We start from the raw sequence: 14,461 nt of genomic DNA, 5'->3' as shown, positions 1-14,461 counted from the left end.
AGGCGAAAGATGACATTCAAAAGCCCAAGTCACGCTTCTCGTACGTCTGCAGACAAAAGCCCAGCCACGGTCTGCAGACAGGGTTTTTGTCATTCGGACAGTGTGCGGCCGTCGACGTTGTCCGTCGACGAAGAACGTTTTTTTGTTTTTTTTTTTTCTTTTTTTAGATTCGCGTTTGTGGCCGATGTGCCACTTTACAGCACTTATTGTCACTTTGGAATGACAAGTTTCGTTAAGGTTATTAAAAAAAAAAAATCACGGTGGGAACCTTGAATTGTCGCATTCCGGTGAAATGCTACGTCACGATCACGTGATTTTTCATTTCGCTTTTGAGTTGAAGAGGAAAGCTAAGGACGAAGATGTTGTAAAAAAAAATGACCGCATCTCCACGTGGTGAATGATGTTGATTGAGGCGAAGCTCTGGTGGGTGGTGATGATACTGACTTTATTGTTCATAGGTAGTGCTGATGGTGCTGATTTTTTTTTTTTTATTGCTCATAGGTAGTGCTGAGTTCCGGGTCACGTTTCGACTTTATTATTGCTGCTTTATGGTCGGTGAAATGCAGAGCCAGTGGTTCTTCTAGCGGATCAGCTTGGATCTGCTAGAAGCCGTGGGAACGCATCTCCACCAACGGTCCATGTCAGAAAGAGAATGTGTGGTATGGATCGTGGTTATATACGCAGTTGAGCATTTGACCGCAGGGCCCTCTCGTCTATAAACGTTGAGCCAATGCATGCAAAGTTTAACGCGATTATATACGCATTTGACCGCAGCGCCTTCTCCCGTACAGACGTTGAGCGGCTACATTCAACGTTTCATCCATGACATCCCCAGCTCTTGAGTTACTACCACATCTCAGAGCCCCCTACTCGTCCCGCAGTCGTGGCCGAGTGGTTAAGGCGATGGACTCGAAATCCATTGGGGTCTCCCCGCACAGGTTCGAATCCTGTCGACTGCGCAAACATTTTTTTTTCTTTTTATGTGAGCATGGACGCCGGCCGGGCAAACGGGCGGACGTACGGACAAGGCTAGACCCTAAGAAGCTTCGGCTCTAAAATCATTGCGGGGTCCCGTTACAACTCTTATTATGCCGCTCTCAAGAGCTGGATACAACGCATTTTACTCGACTTTCGAATACGATCTAAACCGCCTTCTCTGGCGGTTATGCAGGTATTTTATGAACACGAACAATTGAGAGTTTTAGTGGGTAATTCCGGTACTTCCAATGACGACACCCGGTAACAATACGTTTTGTGCGCAGAGACATCGGTGAAACGTCGCCTATTGTCAGGGGGTTTTAGCGAGTCGTTCCCATACAAACGGTTCGTGCTCGAACGCATCGCCTACATATCTGTGCATACGCGCGAGAATCGTTGGGGGTTTCGGAAGGCTTTTTTTTTGTTCGTTTCTCCCATTCCGGCCGCTGGAGTCGTCACCGAACGCAGCCAGCACCGTTCACGACTCGGGTAAAAAGAAATATGGCGGTCAGTTTGGCGACCGACCCAGCCAACGATGCAGCCGAGCGTTAGGCTTAGGACAGCGTGAGTCAATTGCTAATCCTGTTAGTCCGCTTCATTTGAGAGGTTGAACCCAATCATTTCAAGGACTGCTCACAGCGGTAAGCGATACTGAATGATGTAAACAACGCATGCTAGTAAATTTTTGCGCGGGCTGACTAGCTGCCTTGGCGACCGCGAGCAGACGAAATTATTTGGTTTGACGGAACACAACTTAAGCGATCCTTCGAGTTCAAGATGATGGAGACGCACACCACCTACCTTTGCGTTCGTTCAGACACTTTTTACTCCATCTAGCTTCGCGGGTCTTGAAATTCCGACCGGTAAATGTTAGGTCGGCCGTCTTGATTACATCAGTCGTACGCCGGAAACACGAGCCGCCGCGGATTTGTACGCTGCAGAATGTTTCACATGTTTACTAGAGGATGGCGCTGCCGGACCAACGCAATCATCATCATCCTTTATGAGGTTGCGCCAGTTTTACTATGGTGCCTGGAACGCGTCTCCGACTGGTGTGTTTACCGCGGCCAAAAAAGTGGTCCCTCGATTTCCGCCTGATGACGTCATAGAAGTGTCATGCTGTCGCCGGTCGCGACCCTGGCGGCGTCTCAACAGTTATGGTATAAGTGGCAGACGCCTCTTCTGCTGCAGGTCGCTTTCCAGTGTGACAGTTCACGGAAGCTAGAGCAGCCGGAAGTTGGGACGCCTAAAGCGACGCCGTGACGACAGCGACACTCGCGTTCGCTCCTGCTTTTCGTCAGCATTTCTACGGCCAACCGCCAGGATCGCGACAGGCAACAGCATGACACTCGCGTCATTTGTTGCCACATTGGGACCACTTTTGATGTATGGGCGGGATAGGGCGCTAAACACACCAGTCGAAGACGCGATTGAGGCACCTAAGTTTTACGATTCGCTAAAATACGTTAAATTTCACGTGTGGTTGCACGGAACGGACTACCTGCACCGTTCATGATTTCGGAACCGTGTGCTCTAAAAACGACTCGCTAAAACTCACTGTTATAAAATAAAAACAGAAAAAATTGGTAAGGGAAGGGGTGTGTAACGTGACGTATATTGTCCCGATAAATTTAGCGGGGAAACAGAATGGTTGTATGGGTCACGGCACGTCAAGTCACGCGACGTCGATTTCTTCCGCTAAATTTAGCGGGGCAACTGCATTAGTGTCAGGGTTCAAGCCGTGAATTTTCCCGCTAAATTTAGCGGGTAACTGGATCGGTGTGTAACTCACGTGACGTAGGTTTCCCGCTAAATTTAGCATTTCATGTGCCGGCGTCTCGTCGTAGTGACATGGGATACCTAATGGCCGTGATTGTAGACCCAAAGTGAGCAGTCGGGCTGCACTACGGCCGACACCATTTTCTTTTGTTGTGTTTTACGGAGTTACGGACAAATGAACGAGAAACGCTCTAATGATTGTGTTGCGCGTATGTTTAGACAGCCGGAAGTTTGTCGGCCTGAGTGAGCCTAAGCCTCTGGTGTCTTCTTTGTTTCATGAGAAACTTAGCGAGTCCGGTACCATCGCTAGCATAGAGGCTATAGCTTTCTTAACGCGCTTCCCGCATTCGTGATACACGAATGCGCGCTGGTTCAATGATCATACTGATCGAAACGGGCAGGAACGGGTATTGAACACAGGATGCCTGGGTTAGGGTGTGCTAGGAGTAGTGGCGATCTCGTCGTCGGCTTCTTCATTGGGGCAGGGTGCCGTGTGTCCCGATTCCGCCGAACGGGTGGCTCTGGTAATCGCAGCGGGGCCAGGAGGCAGGTCCGACAGCGTTTAGCGAGGCTGACTCGGTGCTTGTTGGCCTGACTATTTCTTCTTGTTTTGGGTTGTGTGTGAAGCGACGCCATATAGTGTGTTGCTGCTAGCCGTGCCGAAGAGACAAGGGACTCGCAGCGATGTCGAATACCGCGAAGAAAAAAGACGGAGCGCTGGTGATTTGCGCCGGGGTAAAACGTGGGTTACAACACATGCAAAGAGAAACACTCCTTGTTTTTGGGACGCCGAGCAACGCCTCTCTGTTGGCGGAACGGCCTCATCTTATTCCAAGAAAACATTCTACTGCGTTTCGCGATTGCACTTTTTTTCTGAAGGAAAAGAAATGATGCAGAGGAAAAAAAAAAGTATAAGAATAATTTGCGACCTGTCTGATCTGTCAGAGAAAAGGAATTTATCCGAGTGGGATTGATATTAAATAAAGACATACGTTGAAGCTGCTTTATTTATCTTGCCAGTCTCGGTGTGTATTTTCAGACAATGCACGCTCACTAGTCGAAATCAGTTCGGACATTTTCTGGTCTATAAGCCTTGGCTTAGCACGCATAAGCCAAGAAAAAAAGGTACTTTCTTTTTTTACTTTTGCGGACGACACATTGACCCCTTCTAGCCCACCGTGCCTGGGTTCTGCAGCGCGAGCTTTCGCTCCATGCGCTCTGAGCTGCGATGCGTTCTAACACTCGCAAACCCATCGAACTTCGTACATATCTTACGCTAGACTAAAGCATAAGTCTGCCTACCAGAAGCGAAATAGCTGAAAATAAAAATAAAATCAATCGAAGGTATATTTCTTTGCTACGTGTACAAAAACGAAGAAGATTAAGAAGAATAGAGTCTATCGTTATTTTTATTATTTTTTTGTTATTCCTCGGGTACTGAAGCGGGCAGGCAAGCGTCACTCACATAGCCGCGTCAAGTGCTCCCCAAGCTCGCAAGTTTGCAGACGGTGCCACTCTACTGCGGGTATAGGAACGCGTTCTTCCATCTAACAAGGACGCCATCATTAGGTGGACTATATACCGCGAAGGCGCGTTCGCCTCGCCACCAGCGTATACCAACAAAACGTTGCTCTATAAGCACGCGAAACACGCAAGCGCCCCGCGAAAGTCAATAAAGAAAACAATGTCGCGGCGTTGCGAATGTGTGCGCCGGGGAGAAGTTCTTGAGCAATGCACGGCCCCGCGTTTGAAGACGATACGATGCGGCGGCTCGAGTCTAGCCGGCTTGTTTACTTGAAGAGCTGGCGGGGGAAGACCAGGGTTGTCGGAGTCGTCTCTACTTGGGGCCTCCGGCGATCTGGGAGACAGTCCCGCGTTGGGTCTAGCCTGGGGACCCAATTTCTTTCTCCGACAAACCACTCTTCAGAAGAAGAAAAAAAGAAGTAAGAGAAGAAGAGGGGAGGAGAGGAGGGTTGGGGTGAACCATGGTTGCTCACAGTGAGTCTTCGAGTTGTGATTTTTACTGTTGTGCGTGTGTGTGTGGGAGTCTTTTTTTTTTTTTTCTGAATACGATGTGGATGGTTTTGTGTATGCGTTTCTGACTTTCGTAACCGAGGGAGATCAAAAATCGGACAAATCGGGAATTGATTCTATAGATCTCACGACCGATACGGCGTTCCTCGTAGCTTTTGTCGAGTATTATGCGTCCCGTTTCCTTTCATACTGTGTCTATTTTTCAATTTTTTGTTTGTTTTTACTTTAATGTGAATGTGTTATCTTTTTTTAAATTTCGCAGTGCATTTACGATGTCTTATAATAATAATAAAAAACACACTATTTAACGTATAGAACTTAAATTATTTTGTATATCTTTGACAAAAAAATTGAAACGAGTCTGAGACAATTATTAAGAAATGCAAACGCCACATGCATACTCAGTTTCAAGTTTTCAGGACAGTCATGTAATATCCTCGTTACACAGGCACACTTAACTGCAGTTACACCAGGGCACAGTTAGCGCGCAATACTCGCGGACAACGTCTGCGTGTTTATGCAGTCAAAGCTCTGGGCGAACGTGCGCTTGAGCATCTTGAGCACCCATCAAAGCAGATCACGCACGCTCTTCACTTCTTCTGAAATAGATGTCCGAGAGTGTAGTGCGGTAACTGTGATACCGCGTAACAGCAGTTAAAGCTGAGTCTACCGCGGTTAAGGATGCCCGGGTGCTGGCACGAGTGCGAGGCTTCAAAAAGAGCGTTCTTTGCGCGATTACTCGCTCAAAAACGAAGCCTTCTGCAACGCCGTGCACCTCTCCCTTTGGTATCGCTCTACTCAACGTTTAACATCAAATATAAGACAACCACGCGTTCGCAGTAGTAGCTTCAATGTCTTCTTTACCTAACACACGTATTGACAATGTGTTCGCGTTAGTGATTAAGCTGAGAGATGCGTCGTGATGCGTGTCCTTCCTTAGTATCTTCGCTAATTGCGCTCACACCTGTTCGCCTCTCCTCTGTGAGCTAAACTCCTCCGGGTTGTCTCTCCTCTGTAAACAACAGGAATGCGCACTGGCAAAATCTGGCAGTCTCTCCTGCGTCGCTTCCGAGTGTTCGGAGACTCCTCTCGAGGAAACAACCCTCCACCCCTAGACCCGAACTCGGGCGCTTCCGTCTGGCGTCGCTCTTCCCTCCCTAACCCCGACTCCCCAATTTGAAGGAAGGAAGCCGACCCCGTCTCGAAGCTAGCCATGTGATGAAGCGGATTTGGGGAACTGGGGAACCCCCTCCCTTGTCCGGGAGAGGGGGGATCCCGGAGTTCACGCTCGCGTCACAGCCGGAGTCAGCGGCAGGTTGCGCGCGCCACGCAGTCTTGGGATCCTTAATAAAAGTTGATGTGATGGATGGGGCTTTGATGGGGAGCAGCTCGGGAACACGGTCCGCAGGCCGCTGCCCTGCGCAAGGATGTCGCGTTTTGTATCGAGAAGACGGGATTTTAAGAGAGGGGGCAACTCGAGCCATCGGGAGCGTTTGCAATTGAATGGCGGACGCCTTTCGGACAGATCTTCCGCAAGTATACGCACGTGTCGCGCCGTCACGTGGTGAGAAAGACAGGAGGCTGAGGTGCGGGAACGCTTGCAGGCGGTCGACTGTTTCCGTCACCCACTCGCAGTCTCGTGTTGCAAAATACGCGTCCCGTATACAACGTGACTCGGACAGAGCAGTCGGAAACACTCTGGAATCGGGATGCATTCTAGTCTGTATCGCGGACGGCTGCTGCCCCCGCGGTTTTTCGCACCGCGCGCGGTAGCAGACGACGACCGTTGGCGTTGTCTGCTTTCTGCCGCGAAAGCAGACGACGCTCTACTGTAGACGACAAAGATGGGGAGAAGTCCCTCTTATTTTTTTTCTTGGCAACGTTTACAAGCACAGAATTTTTGTTTTTGTCGAACATAGTCCGGGGTTGGATATATAGGTCTTGTTTATGGTTGTTTATGGACCCTTTCAGGGCAGATGTTTATGATACACAACCATAACTGTACGCCGCCTTTTTTTTTTCTTTTTTCTTTTTGCTTTGGTTCAGGTTGTTTTACTGGATCGCTATCATGACGACACCGGTTGTTTTGTGTGACCAACGGAGGCTTTGTGTGGGTTCGTGGTTGTCAGTTTTAATGGCTGAACACCAAAATGACAAGCGGTAAGGGGCATTACCGGCGGCAAAGTTAATTGATGTGTGCTGCGTACGTCTATAGAAATACATCGGCAAGTTTGTTTGTATTGACACGTCGCACAGCCTCTGAACGCCTACAGTCGTTACGTGCTTGTAAACGACAAGGCGTGGCTGAATTTTATTGACGTTGGGCAATTGGTTACACATTGTTTTTGCCAGTGATTCTGCAATCTTCTGAGCAATATTATTATATGAGGTAACGTTTATAATTGACGACTTAAAAATAATAATTGCAACCTCTGTTGAACGTTGTAAAACCGGTAGCGTGATATACGCTGAAATAAATGTAGTTTTCATATTATTTAAAACGTAATTCAATGATATTTATTGTTCCAAGCAGCTTGCGTCCAGTTATCGTTTATTTTGGGTGAAAAAGAATACAAAGAACGCTTCGTGAAGGCCGTCGATGTACAGGAAAAGACAAACACAGATAAAAAATTATGAAATCAGAATCATGGTAAATGTTCACAGAGTTATCTTCGCGCCCGACTGCGCCCGACGTCGCACGCGATTCCAACAAATTCACGCGGTTATCCGTCCTCGAGTACAAAATCCCCAATCTCAGCTGGTAACTCTGTTCCCGACACGTGTTTTCACTATCTTGTTCCGTCAGAAGAAAGCGACTCCCCGCACTCAAGTGTCAGCAATCTACGGAGCTGCGTTCTCAGAGCGCGTGCCGTCCACGATGCACGCAAGCAACCCAGTCTGCCCCCGGCAAAAAAACAAACAAGAAAACAATATACGAGTATAAGGCACAGAAATGCTGCTGCACTCTTCGTCCGCTCGTCAGAGTCTCCGACCCATCAGCTCCAGCCGGCAACTCCAAGAGGGGAAATCCCCGCGTGTTCCTATTTATTTATTTGTCTACTTATTTAGCGTATAGGACCCTCTATCCTTTCATTCACACAGAAAACGTATTGAGAAATCAAATAAAAAAAAAGAACACGAACAAAACAAACTCGAAACGGAAGATGCAGCACAACAAAGACGTGGGACGGCCGGAAACGAAAAAGATATGCGAGTACAGGGAGCTGCAAACTAAGAGGAACGGAGGGGAAAGAGGGTTTCCGCGAGAGACAAATGAGTCGCCGTGCCATCTGTCGGCAGAAAACGCCAACTCCTTATCTGTTTCCTTCTCCAACGCTCCTTTTTTCTTTTTGTTTTTGTTTTCACTTAGGGACAGCGTTGTACCATTCGTCGAGTCGAAGCAAACAGGCGGGCGAAGCTGTGAGGGAAAGCACCACAACGAAGACAGGGGGGGGAAAAAACGGGGAAGCACGAGAAAACGCGAGACCGGGCGCGAGAAAGCGGTCTCGTCTGCTAATCTACGTCGCTGAAGCGTCAAAGGGTTCCGTCGCTGCGTGGCGGGGGGGAGGCGGTAAAGGCGTCGATCTCACACAAAGGACGCGTTTGCCATTTTTCTACATGGCCTCCCTCCCTTTCCGCTTTTCTTCAATGTACCTCTACTCGTTTATTTATTTTCTGATTTCAACGAACGCATACGAGAGCTGGGTTCTGCATTTACTTTCGGCTCTCCTTCTCATGGAGGGGAAGACAGGAATTTAATTTTTTAAAGAGGCAGTCGTTTCCCCCTTTTTTTTTTCTTATGCCGCGGCGTAAAAAAGCAAACTTGTACGTAAAAAAATATAGTACACGACGTAGATAAAAATAGATAAAATGTCGGGATTTTGACGCGCGTCAAAACGTGTATACGTGGGTACACGTCGAGCTCGTTTCAATGCGTTGACGTAAGAAAAGTCCCTGCCCCCTGGTGTCAGCTTCTTTTTTTTTTGTTTTTTGGTGTTCACTTGTTTTTGTAGTTTGTTTTTAAACGTCGCGGATGATGATCTACATGGCCGCAAGGCAGCCGCGTAAACGTGTATGCAGATGAAATGCCCGTGTAAACGCGAACCCCGACGCTACGTCGAAACAAGCCGTTTTCTCGATCCCTTCTTCTCACTGGCCGTCTCAGCCTTTGGGATGATGCGATTGTAATCTTGCGTTTCGGTACTTTGTTTGATAAGTTGGCGTCTTTGTTCTTCTTTTTTTTCCCCTTTTCGTTTTTTAGTTTGTGTCGAAAAATCTCTGATTTGCGTGGGGAGCTTGCAACCTAAGACATAGTTGCCTTGTTTTTTTTTGTTGTACAACGCTTGCAAGTGTTCGGTAATGGTCACAACATACTGAAACATGCCGATACCTTGAAGTCCCTATCAAGTTTGAACGTAACGCGTAAAAACTAACGCGTTACCTGTACCTAGTTACTTTTTCCGTAACAAAGTAATGACCCAGTTACTTTTCAAGAGAAACGACGAGTAACGCATTTTCGTTACTTTTTGACGAAGCAACGAGCAAAGGTCTTTAGTTACTCTTGGACGAGAAAGTGTACAACTCAGGCACCCAACATAGCTGTCACACCAGCTTGTGCCTGCCATGTACGCGACAAGAAAACGCTACATAGACCGTACAAACAGATTGTACACAAAGTGTACGTCAGTCTAACCGCAGCTATCCCTGGTGAACGCGTTAGAGCAGCGAAGGATTAGTAATGACAACAAATGCTGGAAGAGGCTATCGCTTCATAAAAAAAAAATAAAAAAACGACAGGTTCAGTGTAACGAGAAAATGACGCGTTATTTTCAAGCTGAGGCAACGCGATTGTATTGAATCGCAGTAACAAGTAGCGCACTTAGTTACGTTTTGAGTAACTGGGGAGTATCGCTATTTGGTTACGTTATTTCAGTAGCTTGTGTCTGAATGCTTCAACTCCAAGTATATTTTTTTTTCACCACAAGAAAGAGTAGTTTTAGGACGTGATAAACTTGAGTTTCTTGATCTGTCGTTTTTTGACAGGTAACGGCAACCAACAAGCGTGAAGGAGATTCTGAACTTTATATGTGTGTAATCTTCTTTGAGAAAATTTTGCTTCTATATGCTACCATCTTTTTCTTCTTTTTTTCTTTTTTTTTTTTGCGGAAAGCTGCATTTTTATGCCAGTCGTCGCCGCAAAGAACACCAATACTTAAAAAAAGGAAGACTGCGTTTTTCATTTATGATCCTCGTTCTTCTTCGCTCAATAAGAACCGCAACGAACTCTCAGACTAGTTGATTGCGATAATTTGAGTCCTTGCTACCGGGTGATATTACGGAGAATATTTGTACAACCCGAAGGGTTTCATTTCCGCCTCTCTCAACAATCGCCTATTAATTTTGCACACCCTTCGTAAACCTGCCGCTCTCGTAAATGACGAGTCTTTCTGTACTTGAGACAACCTCACTGGAGCCCTGCGTGCGCAGAGCGCGAGAAGGCACGAACCGTCTCAGGCACCACTGCCTGCCTCCTGTGAACTAAAGCATATCCTCTTCTATACTCACAAAGCCTGGCAGTTCGACGACGGAGGCATAGAGTGCCCGGTCGCAGATTCGGAGCGCGACGATTTGGTAGCACAGAGCATTTCTCGGGGAGCCTGGTATTCAGCGCACAGCTTTTGCAGCGGCGAGGACCCGAAACATGGTTTTCAAACTCCACGAGAAAAGAAGCGGTAGACCTAGGAACGCGGAAAGCACGAGCGGACATTTCCATCGCTCTGGAGAAGTGCGCTTCGGCGTCTCGCCGCAGCGGGGTGCCCGTTACATGCCTCTTGGCTGCCGCTCTACCTTTTCACTTTCGGCGGACGCGTCACGTGACGATCTGCCAAGCTTTTTTCAGTATGGAGGATGCTAAGGTCTTGTATAAAGCTCCGTGCAAACAATGCACTGTGAATGGCAAACACTGCTGTGTAGGTGTCTCTGGTGGCGTTGAACAACGAAGACTAGGTGGCTCAAGCCGCCGTCCAATTTAAATTGTTTAGCCGTATGCATCTTCTTAGACTTAGCTCAGTATGCTCATTTAATTGCCATTTCGTTCGTTAACTGTTCTACTCCTTTTATTGAGTCAGTGCGATCCGTCAGGCAAATTAAGCGTACGTGGAGTTGCTTTTAGAAGCCAACATTAGAGAGAAAGAGCGAGTGAGAAAGGAATTATTAAAAAAGAACACATTACATAAAAGGTAATGGAGAAGAGAGCACAGAAGAAAAAAGCGGTATGACGAAAGAGTTGACGCCAGCTGCGATATGAATAATAAACACTCTAGCGGTGAGTAGTGCCGTTCATTAGTCTGATTAATTCCAGCACATGTGAGAACAAAGCGCCGAAATCGTGTTATTTGTTAACAACGCTAGAAGTGAGTTGTACACGCACAGGGAAATTGCTGGTGTGTACTCACGATTGCTGTACTTCGTTTTGTTTGTATGTTGCCCACTGCTCTGTTCGTTAAAAAAGGGATATAATTAAAGCCAGAGCTGACAGGCAGACAGGAATGTCGAAAGATCCCGCCGTGTTTACCAAGGTTGGTGGAATTTGTACCAACCCCTACTTTACACATTATGTTCAAAGCTATGCACGAGAATGTAAAACTTCTCCCGATTTAGTAAAACAACGAGTAAACTTAGTAAACAATGAAAATTACCTCGGACGAGTAGAATGAGGAGTAATATTTAACCCAAAAAGGTCTCTTCAGGGATACAATACCCAATCACAAGTACCGTGTTTTGGGGTTTTCGAGATCTCCATGTTTTGCTTTGCGTGACAACGGCTGCGCACCAGTCAATATTAACATGGTGTCTCTCAGGTGGCAAACAGGTACGAGTCCTTAGGTGAAAAAGCTCGATCTGCCGAAACCTCGTGCGGACGTTTAACAAACCATTTCAATACCCACGGAATCCCAGCCCAGTTGTCAAGCACGAATTTTGTCCATACAAAAAACAAACAAAGGAGGCGGCCATAAAAGCACGAGCGCGGCACATGATAACACGAGCCGACAAGTAGTCTGGAATATTATAGACACCGGCAGGATCAGAACGGCAAGTAGGCCTTTGAACGTTTCCGCCTCCAGCGTGATCAATCCCTACTTTCGGCAACACCTCAACATCTCGTGATCTTCGAGCCTGCACGTGCTGTCAAACCATGGTGGAAGGCAACGACCTCGTGCTACAAGGCCTTGAGAAAAAGAGTCGCCGCCATTCTCATTCCTTCACTAAATATAGTTTCGCAGTGATGTGTGGACAATTTCTAAGACTCTCGTAGCTCGACTTCAGGAATGAAAAACGTACAAGATTGTTTATCCAGTTGAATAATCTTGCCGATAAACCGCAAACACCTGTGATAAAAAAAATAATATTTATATGTGTTTTTTTAGCTTGGAAGGTACTAAAGCCGCTCCCCACGTCGCGCTGAAGTATATATATTGCCGCGTATATGGCCGAGAGGAACGCTTCTCTGCACTTCTAGGAGATTTGTGTTTATTCTTACCCCGCGTAATCGACGCTCAAACATTCTAGACCGATTGTTTGATAACGAGGGCATTAGATAAGGAGCCCAACGTGGCCTTGCCGACTGCAGACACTCTCACGCCAGTGAGCTGTCACGCCGACACCTCGATGCTCTCTGCCGTTTGATCGACGCTCGTTCGTTTTTTCTTTATTTTTTTTTCTGGCACAAGTTTGTTGGTTAGATTTCTTCTTTTTTCAATTTTACATTTGTCGATCCTTTTCCCTCCGTGATAATACTGAATTCTGGGATAAAAAAGCGCAATAAAAATATGATCATCGTATCTGAAGGTCGTATCAAATTTGTGCACCTCCCGCGTGAATCGAAGATCATTGAACGATTCCGGCAGGCGGTGGACATAACCTGGAATCGATCCTGGGCACACGATAGCATCTCGGCCAGCCGCGCCATCGGTTGCTGGAAGGGACATTTGTGGCCGCAAAGAATAAAAAAAGCGAGAAAGAAAAAAAAAAAAAAAAGCAGAATGTCCTTCAATATAAAACCACTTTAGAGTTATTCGCGAAACGTAACAAAAAAGAAAAAAATAGGGAAAATGCTCCCATAAACAAGAAACGGTTGTAGCGCTTGTCCGGTCTTATCACCTGTAGCAGATGCGAGCTTGCCACGTCGGGAAGACACGTAAAGGACGATAATGGCGTAATTGTAATTTCTACCGCAAACACGATCGTCGCGTCATGGTTTATTTCGATGATCATGAAATATCAATGATCTACTTAATACATCGATCGGGCTACCTAAGTCTAGAGGAAAAAAACGCGTACATTATAATACTCATAAAACAAAATCTGCAGTTTCTTTTTTAATTTAAAGACAAAGGCAACGACATTCTCGAAAAAGCTAGGTAGTATAGAACTCCCTCAATCTCTGACAGCTACAGCAGAAAAAAAAAATCGCATGACAGGGTTCATTATTTTTACGATTCTTACATCGCGGTTAGTCCTTCGACGTTCCTATTGGTCGATCCTGCAATCTCAATATTGGCTTCGGTAGGACAACAAATTATTCGGGACCTTGCTTATTTTATCTCTTGGTGACTACAAAGGAGAACAATTTTTGGGTCACCCGGTTGTCAACATTCCCGTAGAATAGATACGCCAAATCGAACTCACCGTAGCGCGGAGTTTATACACGGGCAACTGTAACAGCTTTCGTAAATATCCCGATTGGTTCTTAACTTTTTTTTTTTTTGTTAGTAAGTTGTAATTCGGCATTTTTGTTTACTGTTTGGTGATGATGATGAGCCGGTTGTGAATACCCTTTGAATAGGGCGCCAACTTATGCCACCTAGCGATTGTTTTGTTTTCCCCCTAACATTAAATGGATTCACGCAGCGTCTCACCACGAAAGCGACGCTAGCACGCGGTGAGCTTAGGCGCGTTTGCCGCTTGGGGGTGCGTCAGGGACCCACGAATGAGGACGTCATAACTCAGGCCTTGTCTTCTAGGTGGTATTGGGTTCAAGTCAAGTTTTGCGTGAACGGAACAGTACTACGCGAAGCGATACTACACAAACCAACGACAGTGTAATACTTTAGACCATGTTATAGATTTAAAAAAAAAAGGGAAGGCGGGGATAGCAAAAAAACAAAAAAAACAGACAAAAAAAAACACCATGCTTTTCGTGTAGGGCTCGTCAAATTATGAGGCACTCGAAAAAACTATCCTTCTGCGTTCAGTGCGTATTTCGAACTCTTTCCGTTCACGTTCCGCCCATTGTAAAGCATGCGGGAAGCGCCTCAGCACGCACCTCGTATCGCTGTGCCGCAGTATTCTTCCGCAGCAAAAAGGCCGCCTGCTTTCATCGCCGTCACTATGGGAACGAACGCCGAATGACCTTTTTGGACGGCGCGCGTCACTATGGGAACAGAAGCCGAAGTGTCACGCTGGTGTATATGTCGCGATCCTGGCGGTTGGTCGTATAAATGCTAATGAGAAGCTGCCAGTAGCACAAGCGAGTGTCGCCGTTGTCACGGCGTCCCAACTTGTGGTTGCCGAAGCTTCCTTGGACTGGCACACTGGAGAGCGACCTGCAGCAGAACAGGCGTCTGCCACATACACCACAGCTGTTGGGACGCCGCCAGGATTGCGACCG

At 46.8% G+C, this 14,461-nt stretch overlaps 1 protein-coding gene and 1 non-coding gene across 2 annotated transcripts in view; both read left to right on the top strand.

Moving 5' to 3' along the window:
- The window catches only part of LOC8024511 (homeobox protein onecut-like), a 146,582-nt gene that overhangs the window by 84,292 nt on the left and 47,829 nt on the right, over positions 1 to 14,461 (top strand). The window lies entirely within an intron of this gene.
- On the top strand, positions 878 to 959 carry Trnaf-aaa. The gene has a single exon. It is a non-coding gene; the product is annotated as a tRNA-Ser (tRNA).

This window comes from Ixodes scapularis, unplaced genomic scaffold, assembly GCF_016920785.2.
Source record: "Ixodes scapularis isolate PalLabHiFi unplaced genomic scaffold, ASM1692078v2 PGA_scaffold12__126_contigs__length_90152505, whole genome shotgun sequence".
In the NCBI taxonomy this organism is placed as follows: Eukaryota; Metazoa; Arthropoda; class Arachnida; order Ixodida; family Ixodidae; genus Ixodes; species Ixodes scapularis.
The sequence above is the reverse complement of the archived record's forward strand: the minus strand, read 5'-3'. Positions and strand labels throughout refer to the sequence as shown.